This window comes from Uranotaenia lowii, chromosome 2 (genome assembly GCF_029784155.1).
Source record: "Uranotaenia lowii strain MFRU-FL chromosome 2, ASM2978415v1, whole genome shotgun sequence".
NCBI classification, from domain to species: domain Eukaryota; kingdom Metazoa; phylum Arthropoda; class Insecta; order Diptera; family Culicidae; genus Uranotaenia; species Uranotaenia lowii.
The window spans coordinates 313,917,372-313,942,146 of NC_073692.1; the positions used below are offsets into that span (position 1 = coordinate 313,917,372).

Below are 24,775 nucleotides of genomic sequence, written 5' to 3' on the forward strand. Positions count from 1 at the left end.
GATATCATCAAAAGTGGACCACACCGAAATTCCTCGTCCTGCAGGATTTCTCACTTCCTGTTTCCCCCCCCAAAAGGTCCTTCGCCAGTGGCTCATCATATTCAAATAATCCGGAAAGCTGGTCGTACAATTTAGACATTCGGCACACTTTCTTTCTTCTTGGAATGCTCGATCCCAAGAAATGACGATGAATGACGATGGTTGTCTCGTCGATGAGGGTTTGGTTTCTTTTTTCTATCTCTCTCTCTCGACTTGTCCGGTTGCACATGTTTGTGGTTGAAGTGTGGTGTTCCAATTTCTTAATTGCTTTTTCTTATTTGTTTCGAAAAGTTCAGGAATTTCGACTTGGGTGATGGTATTTATAGCTGGATGTGCTGTAGAATTTTAAATCGGTATGAAAGCTATCAATCATGTTTTAAAACAAAACCATTCACCCATATTCAAACTTGAAAATTCTTAAACATGGATTTGGAAGAGACAAAAAAAATATTATTCTGCTAATTGAATTTAAAGTTCATAAAAGTTTTAATCAATTTAATTAAGACTGTTCCAAATTTAAATTACTAAGGAAATTGAATTGGAACATCATAAATTAGTTGCTATAAAGTGAGAGCCACTCGCAGCGACTGATTATAAATGTGCGTTCTCTCCTAAGAACTCTTAAAGCAGAGCTTGTGATATAGCTCAGTGTGCAAATCAGTTGCCTCCTGCCTGACCCAATGTCTGCGGGTTCGATCCGATGATTAAAAGTTTTTCAATAACTGTCCGCCAACTGCAACGTCGATAGAAAGTCGCGAATGTCATAAAGGTGGTAAAACGAATATAATCGAAACAGCAAAAAATGTTAATGCATTATAATTCAAAAACTGAGGAAAACATAAATTGTAATCAGCAATTGCTGGATTTGCAAATCCAACACTTGTTTCTAGTCCCTGAAGAAGATCCAATATAGAACAAAACGTTGGTAAAGTAAATCAATACATCGTTTTTGCTAAAAAAAAAAAGACGGCAAACTGTAAACAAGAAAAAAAATCTTTGGAAAACACTTCTGCTTCTGACTCTGATGGGCAGTTTTTCAATTCTGTTCCATACTTTGGATTCTGAAATTTACCTTTCATCAAATATAATAATCAAATTCAATTCTGCTCACAAATTTTGATACATCCATTTAAATAAAAAAAAAATAACATGTAATTTTCTATATATTTTATTACATTCCCCAACAATGTTGATGACCACACAATTATGGGTCTTAAATAGATACATTTTCTTTCCTCAAAATGCTCAAATGTTACCGCACGAGAGAGAAAAGAAAACTTTTCAACAGAACTCAAAACTACAAGCAGTTTTCGAAAAAGATATTTTTTGTAAAAAACTTTTAATAAAAATAATTTAGGAAAATTTTACAGTGTTGTCAAACCTAATAATTATGTTTTATGAATTATGAGAACAACAACTTTAGGAGATGTAATTTAAACTTAAAACAGTGTGTGTAATTTAAACTTAAAACAGTGTTTCTAATATAAACTTAATGTTTTACTAAATCATATCAAAAGCAATCGAAAATTCTATATCTACCTTAAAGGGTGATACGATCAAAATTTGGTCAACGAAAAATGCGTGTAAATAGGTGAAATCGTTTATTTGAAAAATCAAATTAAATTTCTTTTTCAAGTTTGATTAGTATAAAATTCAGGCTCGTTTTTTGGCTCAATGCACGGTTGTAGACGATACACTCAGCTTTTTTGCGGCTTCTCGGAGAGAGAGATTAGGGTTTCGCTTGAAACTACCGGCAACTCTCTTTGCCGGCTTCCGGTTTTCGATTTCCTCCCGATCTAGACTTTCTGGCTGTCGACAAACGTTCTCAAAACACTTTAATTACATTTGTAACGGTTGATTTGTCAACTTTTAGCGATTTTGCCAGCTTTACGTGCGAGTAGCTCGGATTTTCGCGATGCGCGAGCTAAATTTTGATACGCTGCTCTTCTTCCTTCTTCTTCAGATTTTTTAAATGCCAAATTGAAAGAAATACGTCAAGTTGATATTGACCAAATTTTGACCGTATCACCCTTTTTACTTGAACGCGTGCCTCCACAGTTCAAATTTAGATAAACAAAGGTTCCAAATGGGAATTGGAACCGAATTTTCTTTAAACGCTTGCATGGAAGTTACAAAATAATCCACAAGATACCTCTTTTTTGACATGTCAATCGCATCACTCAGTGTTAAAGTTACAAATATTGCTTCAAAAAGTTTTTATGGACATTGAGTTACAAAACGTTCCAAAATATCCTTTTTGTGAAATTTCAGCTGCAACCGACTTATGAATATGAAGTTTGAACGATTATCACTTAAGGGCATATTATCAATAAATCTTTTTTTTTTTTTGTAGTTTGGAAATTGTTGAAATGAATAATTTGAATTGAAATTTCAACTCAGAATAACTGAAAGCTAACTCGGAAAGGATAGTTTTTGGAAAGATTAAAATTTCCCACTGTAAAAAAATGTGTCCAACTGTATTTACCTACCATCAATTTATAAAACTTTAATGGTCAGTTTAACCTGCCATTACGGTTAGAAAAAGGATAATCATATAGACCCGGATAACTTCTTTTTCTGTATCTCCAAAACAACTGATCCGATTTTTATAAATTTTACTATCTTGGAATCTTCTACATGTTCTCAAGCTATTTATGGAGGAAAAAAATTGTTTTATTGGTGATTGAAAATTATGTCAGCTAAACTAAGGCTTATCCAAAGATCCATTGAAATTTTAAAAAAAGTTTTTGGTTTCCTATATCATAAATATGAGAAAGTAAATAATAAGAAAATCTTAATAATCATGAATTACACTAGTTTACAGCATTTTTGAACTAGGTAAACTGAAAATCATTTTTAATGTGAAATCGGGCGCTGAATCCGAAAATGAAATTCAAAAAATCTCAGTAGAACAGTTTTTGAGCTATACTCCAAATATGAAATTTTGGAAGAATAAAAAAAGTACTTGCACTTAGATTTAAATATCTCGGTATGCGTATTTTTAATGTGAATTTTCTATTTTGCATAATAAAGGTGAATAAATTTGCTACCGATCACCTGAACTTCATTTTTATGTATGATCAAGAGTATTGTAGATATTCGTGACTTGGTAATAGAAAAAATGATAAAAATCGTATTTTTAAGAGAAAATTTTGTTTCAGTGAAATTTTTCAACTCGATAGTAACATTTAAAAAATCTGTTTTTCCATTGACCTTAAATGTCAATTTGAAACGAAGATTTCAAGTGGTTGTTTATCAAAATCGGTTGAAAATTGAAGAAGTTATGGTTAATTTACCATTACAGTAATTTTCACATTTTTGAATAATTAAACGAATCACAGTGTACTAATCATAATATAGGAAGATAAACCGCAATAACTTTTTCAACAGCAATAACTTTTTTATTCCAATTTTATTTGAATTTTATTTGTCTTGACTTGAGCTTAATGAAAATTGTTCATAAAAAGCGATCGGCAAGTGAAGAAAAAAAAGTTTTTGTGATAAACCAGTATTTTTTGCTCCTTCCGAGAAAAATACCTTAAAATCCAATTCACGTTTGAGACTCCAGCAACCCCTCCCTATGGTCAGATTTATCTTAAATTTGGCAAATGACCTTCGAGTAAGCTTAGAATTTATTTCAACTTGGAGCGAGTGAGGTTTACCATGTTTAAATCTTCCAATACTATGATTAGTACACTGCGTTTCGTTAAATTATTCAAAAATGCGAAAATTACTGTAATGGTAAATTAATAAAAACTTCTTCAATTTTCAACCGATTTTGATAAATAACTACTTGAAATTTTCGATTCGAATTGACATTTAAGGTCAATGGAAAATCAGATTCTTTAAATGTTACCATCGAGTTGAAAACTTTCACTGAAACAAAATTTTCTCTAAAAAAATGCGTCTTTTAAAATTTTTTCTATTATAAAGTCACTAATATCAACAATACTCTTGATCATACATAAAAATGAAGTTCAGGTGATCGGTAGCAAATTGATTCACCTTTAACCCTTTAATGCATAGTGTTGTTTTAAAACAACACTAATCAAAATCCAAATAATGTAATGTTTTCACAAAAAATATTCTAAAGATTAAAAGAAGTTAGCCCATGGTTTTTTTTATTACGATATTTCAATGTATATGTGAGATACCGAACAAAGTATGCGGAAAAATTGCAAAAATCAAATTTATTTATTTTTTTGAAAAAAGTCGTTTTTGGAAAATCGCTGTTAATTCTTCAGATTGGCAAATTCTAACAAATTGTTTAATCTCAATCAATCTCAAACACTTTTCTGCACCCAATTAACAAGGTTTTGAAAAAATTAGCAAAACCGTATTGATATGAACTAAGAATTTCAAAATTTATTTTTCAAATTTTACGGGCCATAACTTTTAAAATACTCAAAATAACGACTTCAAACCTGATGAGTTTTGTCATTCGAATTAAAATGTTATTATTTCACTGAATCAATAACTGCAATTCTCATTTCAAAAAAGTCGTGCATTAAAGGGTTAATATGCAAAAAAGAAAATTCACATTAATGATACGCATAACAAGATATTTGAATCTAAGTGCAAGTACTTTTTTTATTTTTCCAAAATTTCATATTTGGAGCATAACTCAAAAACTGTTCTAATGAGATTCTTTTGAATTTCATTTTCGGATTCAGCGCCCGATTTTACATAAAAAATATTGGTCGGTCAATAAAGTTCACGATTTCTTTTGAAAATTTTGTAAACTAGTGTTATCGTTTTGAAAACCAGCAAATTTTAATTTGAAATACCAGAGTAGTTGTGCTCAGTGTAACAAAAGGCGTAAAATTGATCCTTATGGAAATAAAGATATAAAGCCATTGACATTTGTTTAATAAACATTTCATATAACCAGCTGTGATTTGTTTAACCAAGCACTTTCATTATTTTAAAAAGAGCACTTTATCTATTTAAATCCATTTCAATCAAAATATCAATCAATTTTCAGTACGACTTTAACAAAATGAGTTATCTTTGAAACAAAATACATATTTTGAAGGCCTTTTTGGCTGAATGTTCGCTTCCTGAAGACCATAAAAATCAATAAGGGATGAATCATCCTATTGGATGAAAATCCCAAGAAAAAAAAACATAAAAATCAAAACTTATATTTTTAAAAAGCAACTGATAGCAGACATTCAAACAATTCCAAAATGGTGTTTTTTTGTGAGAAAATCGGTTCAAAAGTTGCGATTTTATATCCAAAACAATAATCTGGGTCTATATGACTCTATCCTTTTTTAACTGGGTGTCACTTTTAGACATATCAAAAAATTTGAATCCAAAAAACATGTATCTCATTCAAAACTACTAATGTTTATAAAAAGCCAAACACTTGTTTTCCATTTTTAAGTCATTTTTGACAGCACTCTCTTGTTATTAAACGGAATTGAGACCCATTTTCGAATATCCATGGTTTATTAGGATGTAATGGATGGTTTTGTTCAAGAAATAAATTCTTGGTATCGTATAAACGCCTTGAAAATTCCAACATCACTAAATCAAAAAATTAGAATTGCATATAAATCCCTGAAAACAAAAAGTTCACTTGTTCCGATTATCAGATAATGTTGTATTTTCCGATGGAGCTTGTTGTTTCAGATGCTAGCAGTATGGTATGGTGGTTTGGTTTGCAATTGAATCGGAAGTAGAGATGAGCAGGAACTTTGGCGATTGTATATTCTTTTGCTTGTGGTTTTTTTTTGCAAATCCGGAAAAGCTTTCTGCGTGTGAAGCCAAAAAAAGTGTGTTGGAAACTACCACGTAATGATAATATGAGGCTAAATAAACCCGGAAAACCAATATTGAGACATAATTTGGTTTTAACTGCAAGATAGTGTTGCCATCTATGACTCGAAACTGGAAAAAGTATGGTTTTCTGAAATAAAAAATCTGAGTTTTTGAGTTCCAAACTGTTATTATATGATTCAAAATTAACACAAAATATTTGTTTCATCATTTCACAACATTATAAACATGAAAAGAGGGAGTTTGGTAAAGTATTATAGCTCAAATATCAAATTCTTAAGTACTAGAAGAGCATCTAATAAAACCCTCATGGAAACTTTTGGAATGCGGGAAAACATGTTAAAATGCTGGAATCTATTCAAAATAATTGTACAAGAATTGTTATTACCATTTGCATAGTTAATTTAAAGAAATATTCGTGATTTTTGTTGAAAAACGTAAGTGGTACTATTCTTATTTCGATTTTTTTTTTTTCATATTTTTGGTCCTCAACGCCAATTACTTCATCCAAAAAAAGTAAACTTTTCTTGATTTATTCGTTAAACAATTTAAAACAGGTTGAAGAAAAACATTTTGGTGATTTTCAATCAAATTTTAACAAACAAAAACATAGTGGTAGTATTCTTGTTTCGCTTACTGTATTATTGAAACGGACGTTTGATTTTGTTGAAACTTACGGTTTCCTAACGGCAGCAATCGATTTCTGTGCCACCAGCCGAACCAAAACATTGTTTGTTTTTACTCCTCTTTCTACGTCCAATTCGCAATCGAGAACAAGAGATCATAGATTGGTGATGATGATAAACACCGGTACAAATGTTTACATCATCACACGGTTAGGCGAGACTACTCAAATTGGGTTGGTGGTAACACAACAGCGTTGCCAGATATTCTGGGTAAGAGTGTCAAAGTACTCATTAAGAAATGAGTACTTTCTCGGTAAGGGAATATGAGAAGTAGAGTGCGACAATAGCAATCGCTAATGAATTGCGTAGTTATGTAATGACTAGACTGACGAAACATGAATAAAGATAACTTTATTCCATCAATAAAACCTGCATTTCCAACAGATTTATAAGCCATTTCTTAATGTTGTTAAGTATTAATTTACATGTGCCTTCACTTCTGGCAGCTGCACAAAGTGGTAAAAAGACCAAAATGCGTTTAACACGGTCGTCGCCACGCTCATTTTGGTAGTTTTACTAGCCGGGCCCAAAGAAACTTTCAGAGAGAGAAAGCTAAGAGGGAGAACTCCCATATTTGAAACGTGTGGCGAAGCTGAGCGGTAAACTCAAGTAAGAGAGCGTCACACCCATTTTGATGTGACGGGGCCCCCCAGGAAATACACCCGTCACCCGAATATGGGTGCCGTGGCGACGAACGTGTTAAAATTAATTCTAGACAAACGATAAATTTGATGCCTTCACAACACTTTCATATTTTTTTATGGTCTTTCACATTTCTTACATAGGTTTTTTTTCACCTGTAAGGCTGATAAAAAAAATTATGTCTCAAAAAAATTATTTAATAGACTTAGTGTCTTCACAAAAAATGAAGATCTTATTATTTTAAGAAACTTTGTCGAAAAAACCATCAAGATCGAATGGAAATCATAAATGTTACGAGAATTTTAAAAACTTAACATGTAATTGTAAGTTTATTTTTTATCTTTTTTAGTAGGGCTAGGTGGGGTAATTATGAACAAAATTTCTCAGTTATTCATACTATGAACTTAAACAAGTAGCTCTTCAATTTTGAAATTCTGGAAAGTAACCAAAAATGAATGACTGGTTCCCTTCTTCATTTGAAAATATTTTTTTCTAACTTTTAAGTTGCAGCTTGTTGGCGTAAAACGCCTGTTCATAATCACACCCTTGTCTATGGGGTTGGGGTTATTTTTAGTTTTACATAGCTGGAAGGCATCTTTTCATTTAATCAGAGATCCGCAATTCTAAAAAAAATTTAATGTAATGTTACAGGATTGTTTTCAAGGTTTGTATGGTTATCGCGATTTTGAAGGTAAAAAGTCGATTTTAATCATAAACCAATGCGTGAGAAAACACGTGTTCATATTAACCCCGTATCTTGAAAAGTATGGGGTAAATATGAACACTTCTTTGTGCGTGAGTGGAATTTTTTTTCAACATTAAATCATATCAAACCACATGGAGCATCAATTACCAAAGGTAAAACTTTCAAAAACAACATTTTATCTCCATTCACATTGACGAGGGAGTCGATTGATAAGACACGTTTCAAAACGATTTTCGTTTCTCTGAGACATAAATTTTGTTAATAACTGTAACTACGAAATTTATACAGTTAGGTTTGCAAGTTATAACTGTAACTTATCAATAGAATGACAGACTATCACATTTGATCAGTTTTGAGACTTTACTATGACCCTAACGCCGCTAACGACGTTTGTTCGGGATTATCCCTATTTCATAATTACCCCTTTTAGCCCTATAGGATTTAGAAGCTTGGTATATTGAAGAAAGTTGTTCAAGTTGGTAGAACACACAATTTTGTGGAACATTTCAATGCATATTTCAACTAAGAGTTCGGCCGAGTTCGTTTGATTGTTTGAGTGGTTTTTGTTGGTCAAGTATTTGACTTTCCATTGAAATATAAATTTAACATGAGTATTGGATAGATTTTTTGCAAACAAGAAATCAATAATGAGCTTTCTCTTCTAAAAACAGATCAAAATGTGGGTTTTTTTTCTAATTTTTAGAGAAAGAGAAAACTATACTAAACTTAGTCTTGCATTTGTTTCTTTGATAATCATTTCATCCTCAAACCATCGAAAAAAATTCTAATCTTAACATTCTAATTTTTGAACCACAATTCGAAACTGAGAAGAATACAGAAGAAACAAGATAAATATTGATAGAAAAGTTTAAAGGAAATCGTTCATTATTGATTCGACAAAATATTCTAATTTGCTTTGGTGAAAATATAAAATAATAATTCAATCGCCATAGTTCTTTTATTGAATAGTTAGACATGCAAAACCAAGTTCAAAAACTTTTTTTAAAAATATTGAATTCAAAATCATTTTTGACCTAATATGGTGTTTATAAAAGAAGCGGTTCCTGAGTCATTTTCAAGTAGTGGCTCCAGAGAGTGGAGACATTTCCCGAGAAAAAGATTTGACAAGCGTCAAATGCCAAAAAGTTCCTAAAATTTAAAAAAAAAAACCTAGATAAATGCTAACACATACGAGTTTGTTACTATGATTGGCAGACTCTTCGACTCGTCGTTTTGACTCTATGTAAAATGGCAGGTAATCATACTAAATTCCAGTAATTATATGTATTTAGGCCAACCTGTACATTGTGGACAATGAAGTTTGCTTAATGTAGAGTTGCAACAAAAACATTTGCCTGTATTTCAGTTTTTGATTTTTGGATTCCAGATCTTTTTTCATCCAAATGTATCATTTTCTTCAAACTTTTAAGAAAAACCCCAGACAATAAGAAGTCGTATAACTGTATCGTATAGAATGTTATTTAAACTCATTTTCGTATATCTGCATCTACAATGTGCGACCTATGCATATTCTTTATCGAATTTTAATATATTGCATGATTTTATTACGACAATACAATCCAAATCAAGAATATGTGTGCTAATGTACCTATATGGCTTCCAAAATTATACGTATATACTGGTTTTGCTGCATTATATACGATATGTGCATACGTATATTTGCACGAATATTTGTATTGCAAATCCGAAATACCCACCAAATGGTTGTATGGGACTGCGGATGCAATTAATTATCACAGTTTCGAAGGAATTCTCGAATTTTTCCTGAAACACGGATTCATATGATTGATGTCTTTGACAACCTTTCCCTTTGCCTTGAGTCTCCTCTTCATGATTGTCCAGTATTTCTCAATAAGGCGGAACCGGGGGCAGTTGGGTGGGTTAAGGTTTTTTGAAACAAACTTGACCCCTTTCTTAGCACACCATTCTTGAACTTTTTTGCTGTAATGATAGCTTTCTAAGTCTGGCATTCGCCTTAGCTGCAAATGCCCTTCCAAATATTAAATTTTTGTTCAAATTTGTCGACAAAAACAAAAAAATACACCCGTCGTACTTGGCCAGCACCTGGTCGTATAGCATCGAACTTTCTTGGCAAATCACGTGGCTTACCACGTGGTTTCCGGTCGACAGTTCAACTCCGACAATTGGCTTGAGGCTTCCGAATCATCGTAAATAATTTCTTATACCGTTTGATAACGCGCCATACGGCATTTCTGGCTATGTCTGTTGTTAAGCTAACCTAGATGAGATCACAATGGATTTTCCTAAAAACTGTGCAGATTTTTTTCCCTTCTTTCGGCTTCCGTGTTGATTGTTTGCAAAGTACTATCGATTTGCGGAATGTCAAAAATACATACGTGAAACTGACAAAATTCCTTCGAACTTCCAAATCCGTCCGCCAGGAGCACCTCAATATGAGCAAAAGTTTGTTCCAATTCTAAATGAAGCAAGCTTTAGGCATTATCTAAATCCTTGATTCAAAGGAAAATTCTAATTTTGTTTTAATTTTCCATACACATAGGTTTAATGGTTTACTACTTTGTTATCTAGGATCGAATTAGAAAAAAATTAACACAAACACATGCAGGATCTCAATGAAACTTACTGTTTTTTTTTAAACGAACACACACACATAGGATCTCAGTGAAACTTCATGTTTCTTTGAAGAGATCTTCTTTCCTTAACTCTAAGCGCACATCTTTCGAAGTAATGATGGCTAACATCTTACAAATGCTTAAACCACCAGACCACAGAAAGTGTACTATGTATGCCATGACCGGGATTCGATCTCATGAACTTTGGCGTAGATAACTTCAACTCTAACCACTACGCCAAGGCCGCTGGCCTGGCCTTGGCCTTCCTACTTCCTTATTTACCAAAACTATAGAAGTGATAGACAAAATTTGACAAATGATGTAAACTCAAGACGCCAAAATTTTCACAAACACGTTTTAAAAGACACCAAAAATGCTGTTTCCTTGTGTGAATTGAAGAAGCATGATTTATAAGATGGTATCCGATCTGAACTCAAGCTATTCCCATTTCAAATAAATTTGACGTTTGATTCAAATTGTTCGAGTTATTTAGATGCAAATTTTGTATAGTTACAACGAACAAAAACCTCGAGAATTGAATTTATTTTGAAGAAGATTTTGGAATAAAGTTTTATTATTTTTAACTCATTGTAAAAAAAATTTGTGTTTGATCGTTTAATATTGTTTGCGAATTCATGTTTGATCAAATCGATAAAGAATACTGGTGAAAATGTTTATATCGAAAGACTCAAATTCAAATTCAATTTCGATGTTATATATAATTTCTTTTCAATTACCTTAGTTTTTGGGTTGTTAGATTGAATAAATTACTACATGAACTTTTTTTTATGAAATCATAAGAAGATATTTTTATTTTATAGATAACTGTTTCCAAGGCCTCGAGACTTGGGGGGGGGGGGGTTACAAGGGGGCCCCATGGAGGTTTTTTCCAAGTAAAATTTTCGTTAAGTATCGGAAAATAACTAAACATTAAAAGGTGTTTAAAAGTAAGTGTTAACAAGCAAGTCAGCAATTTGGCTCGCCTCCGGCGGAATTTACTTTTAACACATCCTTGGCTTGAGACATTTCACTTTATGACACTTTATGACGTTCACAAATTGAAAATAGTTTCAATTGTAAATTTTAAATTGCAATTTAATTGACTTTTTGAATTGAAACTCTAAATAAGACATACAAAACCCTACCTCGTCTCTAGAAAAAGGTTTTTTTAGAAGTGTTACTAAAAAGATCAAAGTTTGAAACGAACAATTTTAACTACAAAATAAATTAATCGAATACTCATTCTGTACATCAACAAGTTGAAAACCATGTAATAAGCGTTTACCTCTCACGAAGCTCAACAGGATTATCAATACAAGTCTTAAATCTTATATCCTCTTTCCTATTACTAAAAGTTTTGATTAAAAAATTATTTATATCTTTAAAAAATTTATGCTCATAAGAAATATTCTTCAAAAAAAATTCAGCCTCAATTTTATTTTGTGTATCTTGTTTTTAAGAACGCCCAACATCACATTTTAAAAGGTTTTAACAAATTACACAAGGCCACAAAATTTACATTTTCTGAGGTGCAATGAATTCAAATCGTTATTTTGACTAATTTAAGTGCTCTAAATCTGAATAAGCAATTTTTCTATCAGCTTTTTTTTATTGAAATAACTGTTCAAAATAGGTTAAAATTTTTAGAGGAAGTTATGCGCTTTTTTGACAAAACATGAAAATAAAAAAACTACATTTTAAAGTAAAAGATTTGAGTCATTTATCAACTTTCCTTAAGACTTCAAAAAAAAAGTTCTGCGAAAAAAATTACTTTAATTTTCTGTTTGTTTACTTTTTCTCATTCAACAAATTTTCAAATCGAATATAGGATACTTTTAAAGCATAAATCTTATCGTTTTGCAGGTTCCAAAAAATTGTGAATCAAATCAAGTTTTTTAACTATCTGCAGTAATGTCAAAAATACTTGTGATTATATCCATCCAAATTTTCAAAAACTGTTTTATGTTACTTTTTTAGATTATCATTATCAATATATTATTCCTGAATTGAATGAAGTATACTTATTAACGAAATAAGAATCAGATTTCTTCTTTGATGTCAATTGAATTCCATAAATAAGTTTTTCTAATGGCAAGATGTGTTTATTGAAAAAAAAATCCTTTTGGAATGTTAAAAAACTTATCTTTCTCATCTTCATGTTAAGTTTAAATTTTCGAATAAATTTATCGGTTTTGAATGTCGATTTTTTTGATTCTCGATAAATTCACCGAATTTTGAAGTCGAGCTGTTTAAGTTTTTAGAAATATTTCTGATAATTTTGTCTATGTTTTTTATATCTGAGTTTTTGTTTTATTAAAATACATATAAGACCTTAATTTTTTCCCCTATTCAAAAATTCGTGTTTCAAATCACGACTTTTTTTTAACATATTCTTTCAGTTGAATGCCCATCAGTTGAAAATGAAGAAGAGAAATGTAAATGTAGGATGAATAACAAACAACAATTATTATCATTTAGTTTAAAATTTATTATAATAAATTTGTTACCTGATCTGACGTTTATTTGAGAATTCTGATTTTTTTAAATCTGTGTTTCTGTGGATTTTTTAATTTCAAAATTGATGAATTGACTGCTCAGAAATAATTTTGAAACAAATTTCTAGTCCAGGATATGCAACAAGATTTTGAAAAACTTATCATTGACATACCGAAAATATTATTGATTTGTAACTTTCATTGTGATTTGTTTTGGAAATTTTGATTTATTTTTTCAGTAAAATTTATTTTTTTGAGTTGGTTTGACATTCATGATTAAGAAAATGATGTTAGTAATTTATTTCCTCGTTTTGAATTTCCGTTCTTTTGATATTGTTTTTATTTTAAACTAAATTTGAATTTCGATTTTCGATTTCGATTGAATATTTTTTCTGTTGACTGAATTTTTATTTTAATTTGATTGAAAAAAAACCCTTGTATTTAATAATGAAAAATCTATTAATGAACAAAACTGAATGTTTAAATTGTTCTGATTTTTTTTTTCAAAGATTTTATCAGGTTTCTAGATATAATTATTTGAGTAAATTTTTCCCAATTCGAAACATTAAGACTGACCCAAAAAAAATCCAATCTTGTTCATCTCTAACTACTGCTCCCGGTTAATCAAGGAAAAATCCCTTCCCAATTCGAGTCGGTATTTAAAGTTACTCATCTGGTTCATTTGCAAATCTGATTATGATTGTATCGTGCCAAGATATTCAAACTCTTGCCCTGCTGCTGATACTTTTCGTTGCTTTTCCGAGAAGCAAATTCAGTGTACAACTGCCAGCCAGCCAACATTATCAAGATGCAAAACATTCCACGATATAAACTTCCCATCATCATCATCAGCATCTTGGCGGTTCTTCTCCTTCTTCTTCTGGAGAGTTTTGAGGTCCAAACCCAAAAGGAAAACCGCCACAAGCATCCCCAGCTAGCATCAGTTCATCATCAACATCATTAAGGTAAGACGTGGCGTGGGTGTGGGTGTTTTGACTCATTCTGCATGAATTCTCGGGAGCTTTTCGCACCAGATAAGACCGGGATTCTTATTTTGGGGTGGCGCTTGGTGTGGTATCTTTCATCTCATCATCGGCCACCATCATCTCGTCTTATGCGGGAAGCAAGAAATAAATTTCAACGGTTGGAAAAATTTCACTTTTGGATCGTCGCCGACGTCGTCGTCGTCGTCGTCGTCGTCTTCGTCATCTCGGGGAGTTGCTCGATAATGACGGCGACGCCAGAGTAAGAAGAAAGTTCTTGGAGGTTTTTTTCCTATCGTGTTCTGTTTTCTGCAGCAAGACTTTCGGACCAATCTCGAAACATCTGCTGTGGTCTTCAAGTTGAGCTCAAGAAAAAATGGGAGACAACTTTGGATTCCTTTTTTCTTTCTCTTGCATCGAAAGATGAAAATTTCCATCCCAAAGTTTTTTACTCTTATCCTTTTTCTATTATTATCATTTCAATCTGCACCATCTTCATCAGTTTTTACAACTATTTACCGAGAACGGTTCCCCGCTGAATAAAATTCTCGGAACTTTCGTCAAGAACCTGACGACTAATATTTTATTCGGAGGAAGAGCGTGTTTCTTGTTCGGCTGAAGAAAACGTGTGCGAGGAAAGTTTTTCGATTAAACATTTTTCCAAGTTTTGTATCTATAGCTCCCGGCCATTCTGTATGGGAATTGAACCGTTGATCAAACACATTTCAAGCTCTTGGTCCACGTGAAGAAGTTCACCGGAACCTTTCGCCATTCGCTAATTAAAAAGATCATAACGTGAACTGAACACTCCATAATCATTAAACTACTTAAAACGACTATTCTGTGAATAATTCAACACTCGAAAGAACTGAATCTTATTTTTGCTCAAGATATCATTTGCAGATGCCCATCTTAACTGAGCATAAAACGGTGAAATGTTTTTCCTATCTCTTGCAACGGACTATTTCTATTTCGGATTCAATCTCCAGACTGGCGTCTTTATTTACAAGACTTTCCAGTCGCTGTTTTATGGCTACATACCATAAATAATATCTCGTTATACAGTGGATTGTTTGCTAGTTTCTGTTGCTGGAAAAAATTGTAAACCATACCATGGCGAAGAAAATAATCGTTTTGCATGCTACTCGGTTTTTAGAACTGGCTTCGGGATTAGCAATGAGCAATTTTCATTTCTTTATTCATCTCACTGAACCATTTTTTATAAGGCCGGAACAAATTAAAAATGCTTCTTTTGTCACTCGGAGTTGGAATATCGCAAGAGAGGGGGGGGGGGGGACAATCAGAAATAATGCGAAAAACAAATAAATTGGAATAAATTGCACGAAAGCTTGTACGCAACAAAATTGCATACTATATCATTGCACAAAACCTATAAATCAAGTAATTCTGTATCGATAAGTTCAATAAAAACAAGAAAACAAAAGGTGAAATAACTTCCATCTTCCATAATTGGGTTTTTGGTCTTGAAATTTGAATTATTTTTCAAAATTTAAATAAAATACTTCAAATTTTATTTATTCCCCCTTCGGGTTTTTGGAATTTCCAGCTTTACTTTTTAGGCCTCTGGGGTTTATCAATTTATTTTTGAAGTTTGATTGCTCTTTCATGCATTTTAGTGTAAATATGAGTATAGTAGTTTAACTTTTTTTTAACACTGAACGAACAATTTTCTCAAAATTATCGAAATATACTAGAACCGTGAATCACTATAATTTATTAGGAGAAAGTGGGGTATCATGGGCCGCTTTTTCTTCTTTGATCTATAAATTCTTTGTTATAAAAGATAAAATTAAAAAGATAAATGGTATGGATTTCTACATTTCTAAAGTATCATTAGACTATTTTTTCAATTTTCACAAAATAATAATCCAATAGATCTCACAGTTTAAAAAAAAAGTATTTTTATGGATTTTGTAAAATGGTGGGAAATCGTGGGCCACCACATCCTAATTGACCAAATAACATGCAAAGTTTCTGAGCTGACCCAAAACTGTAATTCCATAGGAGTTGTTTCTTAGTTATTTTTTTTGAGACTAAAAATATATTTCTCAAAAACTGCTTGTAGTTTTGAATTCTGTTGAAAAGTTTTTTTTTTTCTCTTCCATGCGGTGACATTTGAGCTTTCTGAGGAAAGAAAATGTATGCTTTTAGACCAATAATTTTGCGGTCATCAACAATGTTGGAGAATGAAATAAAAAATATAGAAAATTACAAGCAATATTTTAAATTTATATTTGGTTCAAAATTTGTAACCGGAAATCAATTTGATTAGCCAAAGGTAATCAGATTTATTAAGAAAGATGAGTGATGGAAAATCAAAATATGACTCAGGATCAACCCAATTTTAACACTTTTAAATAAGAATTAAGTTTTTCTGGAGAGTTTTTCTTATTTGCAGTTTAAAGTCTTGTTTTTAGCAAAAACGATGTACATAAAATAGACTGAGTTGATTTGGGATCATTTATGAATTTTTCAAACTCTGGGGTCTAAAGTGCTTTATTTTGATTCAAAACTCATCCATAAACTTTCGCAGAATTTATAAGTAAAGTTGACATGAGTAAATTTTAACTTTTACGTTTGTTTAGGAAAATTGAATATTTTGTACTGAAAATTCAACATCATCAAAATTCCTTTTCAACGTGAAAGAACATAACAATACTAAGATCATAAGATAGATCAGTTAAAATTCATTTATTATGAACAAAAACTATCGTTTTAAAAATAACCTTAAAATTCACCTAATAAAATCATTGAAATCACTAGCCTTAATCAATAAGAAAGCTACAAAGAAAAAGGTTTTTATGTTAAAAACAATCGATTTTGAAAACGCAGAATCTGCCTGATAACAATGCAACCAAAACATTAACCAAACTCACCCGAACTAGGAAGATACTGTTGAAAAGATAATTAAAAACCGAAAATTAAAAAAAAAATTACTAACCTTTGTATTTTTTTTATCATTAGCCTCTACGATGTTGTCGTCTTCAACAAAATGTTTTCACCTTTTACAATCCAAAAACTTGCTGAAGACATGTTAGCTCTAAAATGAATATTACAAGAAATAATTTTTCTATTTCATTACTATGTGACTCAATCACTTTTATTAAAAGCTAATTTTAAAATACTTGAAATTTAGATAAAATGTACCGAAGACACTATAGGACCAAAACGCTTCGTTTCACCTTGATGAATCATTTTCTTCTCCTTTTCGAGATAACTTTTGAAAATAGAAAAAAATTATTAAACAAAATAGTGCACTATTTTGACAAAGCTTAAGAACATTATCAATCAATAAAAGGTTTTAACACGATCCATAACTTTTCCCAAGACTGTGAAGAATTTGACTTCTGAGGAAAAAAGATATTGAAGTTTTCTTTTCGTATTTTTATCCAAATAATCTGCAAATCATGGGAATTTTCAGAAATTTAAGAAAATGGGAACTAAATTGAATCTTAGAAATATTTTTAATTATAAAAAGAATCGTTCCTCAAACTCTTGCGAAGTTGAATTCTTAAGTATCAAATATTCGATAACTTCCATGACCGATGTAAGAAATAGTGGAATTTTTAAAAAATCAAAATTTATTTAATTGAAGAGCCCCTGAATCATGGATATTTTGGCAAGATCTCAATTTTTGACTGCCCGGATTTTGCACGATTTATTATGGCTGGAACAAATATCAATTTCATCTTTTGTCAACCTCTCCCCCCCCGCCTTTCAAAATTTCCAAAAAAACCGAACGGAAGAACAAATAAAATTAGATGTATTTTATGCAAATTTTGAAAATTTTATCAAATATTTGAAAGATCTCAAGAGCAAAAAACAGATTGTGGAAGATGGGAGTTTGATTACTTTTTGTTTGCTTGATTTTATTGAATTTTTTGATTAAAAAAAAACTAGATTTTTAGAGGACTCGGTAGGCTGTGACCTTCGATGAAGGAAGTGTTTATTTTCTGCGAAAAAATTTCAAGTGCTTTAAAACCCTAATTTTAAAAGTTAATTAGTGTTAAATAAAAATGAAATCCAAAAACCGACCTCTCTAGCGGCTGACGGAGAATGCAAGAAAGCAATTTCATCCAGTTAAATAACAAGCTAAGTAAAATTTATATGGATACCTAATACCGTTTCAACAGCAATAAAGCTGAAACAAATAAAAATTGCTTCTGTAGGAGAAAATAAATAAAATTTGAAGTAATTTATGTAAATTTCGATAAAATATTCCAATAGGATATGAAAGATTACAACACCAAAGTACAAATTTAAGAAGATGGCAGTTTCACCTTATATTCTCTTGATTTGATTGAAATATTCGATAAAAAATTACTTGATTTATAGGTTTTGTGCAACGATATAGTATGCAATTTTGTTGCATACTAGCTTCCGTGCAATTTATTCTAATTTATTTGTTTTTCGCAATATTTTTTAATTGTAGTTTTACGTTTATGGACGAAAATTTTAGAATTTAATTGAAAAAAAGTTGCAAGTCGAAAGACTGTTATTGCTTTTTTTCCGAGTTACGTGGCTGATATTATTTTGATTAGGAAAATCTTATAAGCAGTTGTCTGGGAAGAATTGGTAGTGCTCATATTTGTAGAAGATTGAAGTTTTAAGTGTTTCCATTGGCGATTTGCAGTTCAAAACGACTCGAAGAGGGCACTGCAATTGAAATGATGATGTTATGGATTCAAATGTCAAAACGCATAGTAATAAAAATGTGTTTTTAAAATTATTTTTTAAAAACACAAGAGGAATTTTGAAAATTTCATTATTCAAAGAAATATTAGCTGAGCATGGATTTGGGAACAAGGTAAGAAAAAGTGATTTACGTAATCGTTTAAAGTTTTTATAGCCAGTTCATTCTTCTATCTCTGATAATTTTTAGATTTCTGATAAAATATGCGTGTAGCCAATTCAAAATACCCCATAGCCCCCGTGTAAGACATTTTCCAGTACCACCTTTGGAACCCCGAATAGTTATGAATGGAGAAAGTTTTTTGAAAGACTAGAAACCGCTAACTATTTCTAAGTAATAGGAAGATGGCAATTTCATTGCCAGTAAGTTTTTCCATCATTTTCAATATTCACCGGGTCTCTAAAAGTTTATTAATCTTTGAAACGTAATATTTCAGACACTCGAAGAGTTTTGAAGAAAAAAAAACCGGTAAAAAAAGCACTGCCACCTTCAAAAGTATTGGAAAAGATTTTCTAGAGAATGCTTGTTCGGAGAAAATTATTGTTCTTACTCAAAGTTAATCTGAAATGAGAGAAGTGACAGCAAGTGCTCAAAGTTGATATCGTAATCTTTATACCAGCTATCTTATGGATTGATGGAACTGATTTGGCGTACGTTATTTCATTAAACTTGAAATTTTTTATCATTCTGTGTCTTACATCATGCTTGAGCCAAAACCGTTCCAGTCAAAATCTCTTCTTTTCGAAGCCTTAAAAACAACTTTTTAAAGAAAAGCATTCATTGATAGGGTTTAAAAGCACCAAATAAAAAAAGAATATTCAAAGTTTGAATTTAATATCCCGTCTCTTTGAAATCCAAAGTTTGATTAATAAAGCTGAGATCCATTTTTTTCGTTTTTTTACGGTTAGCGCATAAATAAACAAATTTTTAGCTTCCAAAACTGAACTATTCTCAACCAACAAAGCCTTGCACATTCATCAAACTGTTGTCTAACGGAATAGCCTGTGCTTGATCGCAAAATTTAAAAAAAAAATGATGAAAAAACGTTCAAAAATTAAATTTTTGTTTACAAGAATCATGTGAACTAATAAATTGATGATTTTCTTACACGATTAAGCGATTTTTATTGTTTGTAATCAGCAGGGTTTTGTAAAATTAAAATTTTTTAAAACAATTTGTATTCACTCCCGTGTTAGAAAACAGCTATCACCCTTTTGTTAGTACCGTAATTGAAATCCAGTTGGCGTTGCATGTCAAAAAGTTTTGCTGCAAATCGCCAATATCGTTCGTAGATTTTTCGAGAGCACAGATTGTTTTAAATTTTGAAATAATTGCCGTTGAGGATTGCCAAGTTTCTGTAGGATGCTGGAACTCTTTTGGTGTGATATTGTCCGCTCCAAAAATGTTCAATCCCGTTCTTATGGTATTCAGGCTTATACTTCGATTGATATTTAAACTGAATTAGGAACTAAACCCATCTAGGAATTACCCTTACACTTCGATTGAAATATGCACTTTCTTTGTGTTGGGAAGGTGATGATTATGAATTTATTATTATGGTTTGCTTATAAAACTGATATTAGTGAATGAAATTTGTCGATATTTTATTCCCCTGCTGAAGAAAACTCGGGGTAAATGTAGCTTTGCCTCAAAAATTGAATAAACAAAAAAATTATTAGTTTTTCAACACTGAACAAATTTGTCAAATGTTATTAAAAAGTTTTTTTTTTCAATTGACGTACTCTTTATTGTTTTTCTATCTTATAATGATGTTTCAATTGAATATAAGGCAAAGAGTTTAATTGCACTGATGAGTTTCAAAAAACGATCTTCTTCAATTATCACAACCTACATAACAAGCCAAAATAAAAAATAACAAACATCTTTTAATAAATATTCTTCAAAGTTTGACAAAAGTATCTTTACTCTAAAGGGTCGTTTTTAAAAACATATAAGTGTTTCAGGAACAAAAATTAGGAATACAAGTTAGTTTAAAGAATATATAATCACATCTTTCACTTTTCCTTTATGCTTCTTATGACTGCCTCAAAGACAGAAATATAAGTTGCCTTAAGGGGGGAGTAGGGTCTAACACTTTCAAAAATTCTTTTTTTTTGAAATTCATTTTCTTATTGTAAAACATTTCAAGAATGTTGTGTCAAATTTTCAAGTCAATCGAAGCAAAACTGTAGAAATTATAGGCCTCTTCTCTTTTCTTATACTGCAAGAATACTACAAGCAGAAATTTCAAACGCGTTTTTCTCGAAAGCACATTTTTAAAGTCAGTGGACATCGTCATTTGAAAACTACTTCACCGATTCTTTTCAAATTTGGAACATATTTTCTACATATAAAATACCAAACCCCAACGATTTTCTTTTTTTTTTACTTTGGAGAGATTTTACAGAATAAAAATGGCGGATTTTTTCGTGAAAAATCGTAGTTTTTACTTCAAACAGCCAAAAAAATTTTCATAAAAATTTTTTTAAGTTAAATTAAATCGTTGGGGTCCAGAAAAACATCTATTAAACATATTTTGCTCTGATTTTTTTTTTACTTTAGATGATTCTGTACTGAGATACAGTGTCCACCGCAAATCCTGTTTTCTAAAAGGCATCCTCGAAAGTGCTCCGTCACAATAACAATGCTTTGTATAATGCAAAAAATTTGAATACATTTGTTTGAACGATAGCTCTAGAAAAAAATCGTGAAAATGGTGTTTTTTTTTACCCGTTAGACCCTACTCCCCCCTTAAGAAAATATAGGAGTATAGGAGGTGTAGGAAAACTCGATCGCACCATTCACCAAAATGGATCCTGATCTAAAACCTTTCCTCTACTAACACAACCCTTTCCTAGGATATTTAAATATAGATTCGCGGACGTTTAGACGGTTTCTATAGTTGGAGATATTGACTTACCTTTGATTCTGAATTTTCCTAAATAACTCTTTGGAGTGTTAAGTGACAAAAGGTTGTTAATTGATCCTATGAAGTATTCCACTAACAATTCTTCCTTCATTGCTCATTGACTAATAGGACGTGGCCGGCGCCGTTATTGGTCATTATCAAAGGGAGACTTGAGTTTTGTGCATTGTGAATGAACTGCTGGTCCCAAGCACCATTATTTTGGCCCTTGCACAAAGCTGATGGCCTCGATCAATCACGGAGTAGCAACCATTGGCGAGGAAGAACTTTTTGTGGTAGTGATCAAAACCTGGGACTTTATCCTTTCATCTGAGTCAAAATTATGAATAATCCAACGAGGGTGGGGGGAGTTTGGCTTCTAGAACATTATTTTTTTTTCCAAGATTTTTAAACCTTTTTAATGGTTTTATTCAAAGGTTGAATCATACTAAACACTGTTAAAAAAATTGTCTTACCTTTATTGTTATTTCAACTCCATGAGTCAATAACATGATCTACTAGGAAAAATCCTTGGCTACAACTTTGTTGAAGACCTCAAAGTTATACAAAATGAAAGAAAGGAGTTTTTATGACGTAAACATAGTGATCATTCTATCTTATGAAAAATCTAACTAAACTTCTCATCACTGATTGTACCGTGACCAAAAATAGTATCCTGATGACTTAGTTATTGATTATAGAGTGTTTAAATGTTCAAGATGGTTTATTAACCTTGAATAAATCAATATTTTTCAAAAATTGAATCAGAAAAATCTGAAGATAAGAGCATTCAAGGGTTTTTATTATGAAAATAATGTCTTCTGCTTTTCTTGAAAATTGAGTTATTTATATTTAAATCTACGTTTATGTGAAGACTTTCATGAACAAATTTTTGAGACTAGGAAACAAATTGTGCTTTCTTATCACATTCAAGCATAAATAAATCCACCTGGGTATTAAAACGAAATATCTTTGTTGAAAATCTTTCATCCTTTTTGAGATTTTTGGCTGTTAATTTTTGCTGTTAATCGATTGCTCAACCTAAGACACGGGTACCAAGGACAAAATTGGTAAAAGTATCATATATAAAACCAAAAAAAAAAGCAATCTTTTTTCGTATTTTAATGCATAGGTTAGCTTTTTTGAAGGCATAAGTGTATGTAGAAAATGTGGTCGAATTAGAGTTTAAACAAATTTTTTAGGCGAACATGCAAGATTGTTAATTTTGTCAAAAGTATTCGAACTGAATTAAATGTCCATCATTGATTTTTTTTCATCAAAAGGTAAATGATGATTACGACTTTGTTTTCAACAGTTTTTAAGTGGTTGGTTTAATAAAAGATAATTTTTTGAAAATATTTTCGCAATTCACTATAAGTTGATTAATTGGGCTTAAACTCATCAGATTTTTTGAGCATTTTTTATATTGTTTCTAAAAGTTTTGCATTTGTTTAAATTAATGAAAATATTCGTTTTTTCAAATGATGATTGAATGATGCATGATAATAGATGAAAATAAAAAAAACGCGAGTTATCTGGTAGTAGTGCAAACATTTGTCCATGGGTATTTGCATTTTGTGTTATCTTTGGAATGTTTTTTCTTATTTTCATGCAAATGAAAAATACTATCGTGTAGCTAACAGAATACATTTGTCTATATTCATTGACCTAGACTTTTCATACATTCAAGATGTTACTTTGCTCGAAATGTGAAATAGGTTTCATAATTCTTAAGTAAAGTAGGAGCCATATTTTTTCAAAATTAAACCCTTATGTTTTATTATAACTTTTTACTTCAGATTTTCTGGATTCAATATTATTTTTAAGATTTATCTTTATTGCAAATAAACCATCTTGAACATTTGAACACTCGACAATCAATAACTAAGTCTTCAGGATCATATTTCTGGTCATTCTTCGAATGCTATGAAAATCACTCGTTTCTCTTAATTTGTATCATTTTGATGTCTTCAACAAAGTTTTAGCTAAAGAATTTCCCTATTCAATCATGTTAATGACACATGGAGATGAAATAAGGCTAGAGTTAAAAATAATTTTTCTCAATTTTCAGTATTTTTTTTTCTTTGAAAAAAAAAACCATTAAAATGGTTAAAAAACCTTCAAAAAATATAAAATGTTCTATAAAGGGGGATTATGTCTTATTTGGGTTCAAACGAAAGGGTAAAGACCTAACTTTCAAATGGTGCAAAAATTAGGAATGCCTATTTTCGATAGATAAAATTGTTTTATCAGAAGCACCGTATAAAATGACCAATTTTAAAATTTCAAATCGCTATATCATTAATACTAGTTGATAAAACAATTCTGTATTTTTTTTATTCAGGACGCCCAAATCTTCCAAAACCAGTTATTGATGCAGGCACTTAAAATGCTGTCCTCTGTGTTTTCCTTAATTAAGAATTTCATTTTTAAATATGTACTTCCATCAATTAGTTTGTATGTTTCTTTACCATAATTGCATGATTTTGTTATGGAAAAAACGTTAAATTCACAGAAAGCTTCTTAAATTAATTGTTTATTTGATTTTTTTAATCTTGGGTCATAACTCAATTGATGAAACCTACTTTTCAGGCTGCTTGTCATGAGCTTAAATAAAACTGTTAACATATTATCATCGTAAACAATGAAAGCGGGCAAATATGTGAAACTGTATCAAAATAGCATGTTTATACATTTTAAAGAAACATATCTATAAAAATACACTGTTTTAATCCCATGATGTTAGTTGTGTTTGTCCAATTCATGGGAACTGAAAAAAAAACCGTAACACGTGTGCATCGTCAAACAAAATTTGCATACAAATAAGCTACGCTCTGCATCAAATAAACAGAAGGCAAGCAAGAGCTAGAAAAAAATCGTTGGCCCTAGGGAGAGGATAAATTTACGTGTTCATCTCCGAGTGAAACCAAATGGCAAGATCAAATACTTTCCTCAATTTGGTTCGTTGTATGTTTGTACATATTTTGTCGAAATTTTCTGTTCCTGCATTTTGCTGCCCTCAAAACTAGCTAGCAATAAGGACACGAATAAGATTGAGGGAAAAATCAAGACGGCATTCCTTCCGACTTGGTACATACCTACTGCTGTTTGGATTCTTCCATTCACTTGAATTTTACTGCAGTGCTCTTGAACGAAAGAAATTCCTTATGTCCCTCTTCAGGGAAAAGTTTTGCGACGAAGACGAA

General features: G+C 31.2%; 1 protein-coding gene across 2 annotated transcripts in view; it reads left to right on the forward strand.

Annotated features, from left to right (window-relative positions):
• The window catches only part of LOC129743734 (uncharacterized), a 356,038-nt gene that overhangs the window by 121,541 nt on the left and 209,722 nt on the right, over window positions 1-24,775 (forward strand). The gene's annotated exons all lie outside the window — the stretch shown is intronic.